Source organism: Etheostoma spectabile, chromosome 17, assembly GCF_008692095.1.
Source record: "Etheostoma spectabile isolate EspeVRDwgs_2016 chromosome 17, UIUC_Espe_1.0, whole genome shotgun sequence".
NCBI lineage: Eukaryota > Metazoa > Chordata > Actinopteri > Perciformes > Percidae > Etheostoma > Etheostoma spectabile.
In genome coordinates this window covers 18221952-18223389 of record NC_045749.1, presented here as the reverse complement: position 1 = coordinate 18223389, position 1438 = coordinate 18221952, and positions in this window count along the sequence as shown.

Sequence of the window (1438 nt, the reverse complement as noted above, 5' to 3'; positions counted from 1 at the left end):
AGTGGGTGTATGGAAATCCTGGAGCTTTCCTAGTGGGTATCCTGTGTATACCTGCGTATCGCGTAGACTACACCACAGTGGTCAGGGAAGCAGAATTTGGTTTATGATCCAAGGATAAATGTATTTAATCTGCATTGCACACAAACCTCAGGGAGGTTTGTTATGGCTAGTAGTGGTCTGGGTTTTTGTTTCACAGGCCTGGGGCATGTGAGCATGAGGAAGGCCGAGGATGGAGGTCCCTCCAGCTCACCTTTGACTGCTGTCATACATTCATCTTCTCACACACAGGGCCACTGCCACCCGGGCACCGCACAAACAGGATGCTGTCAGCTACAGTACTTCCCTCTTTGAATGATTAGGATTATAACTTGCCACATTATGACATTTTACACTATAATTCTGTATATAATAATGACAGAGAAGTAGACGAAAGCCTTTTAGATGTGGAAGCAAAACATATCGTAAAAAAAATGCTATTTATTGATTAATAACTAATGCTAACTATTGAATGCCTTATTTGTCCCCAGTTCCCTCAGTCTGGCTCCAGCCCTTTAAATCACTCACGCCTCCAGTTTTGTCCGTTGGTGATAAAAAAAGAAAAGAAAAGAAAAATAATACAGTGGTGACGAAATGGCACTTCCGTCTGATTATCTGCCACATGCATATGCGATCCCAGTCCGCTGCTGGTCTCCAGGCAACACGTTCAGACAGAACAGACTCACTCAAACACTAACAAGTCCCAGCTATTAGGACCACTGGCCGCAGGGTAGGTATCCCATCAGCCACTGAGAGTCCAACAAGGGCCCAATGGGAAAAACCATTTCAGTACAGTGAATATTGGCAGTGTCAGATAGTAAATATGAAGACAAGTGTAGTTATTGTTATGTGTTAAGTTATGTGAACTATTTTTAGTTTCCAAGCACTGTTGGCAAGTCCTGCAGTCATTATGAATACATTCAAATATCACGCAAATTAGCCCTCGCTATTTAACATTCTCTAACAAGTATTTTTGGCATATTTTGTTGAATAATAAAATATACAAATACATATCCCTCTTTGGTGTTAATGTACTTATAGTATGTACTTTATATCAGTGTATAATAATATCTGACAATGTTTTAATTCCATGGAGAATATGTTTAGAAACCACAAATACAAACTTGATAAATCAAATAATAATAATGACCAGAAGGTGGCACCTTTTAACTGTGTAAAAATGGAAAGGCTGAGAGGCTGAGAGGGAGAAAGTGGAGAATTAATGTAACACAGGGTATTAAAATCAGATGAGAATCAAAAAGTGAGAACTACAAAGGAAACAAGTAAATGTTTAATTCACTTATGAGTGATCTCTTTCCAAAATACTGTGGATCCAGGAAAATGTTGCTGCATGGTACATCTTAAAAAGGATCTTTTTAAAAGTGAACTGGTTTATATATAA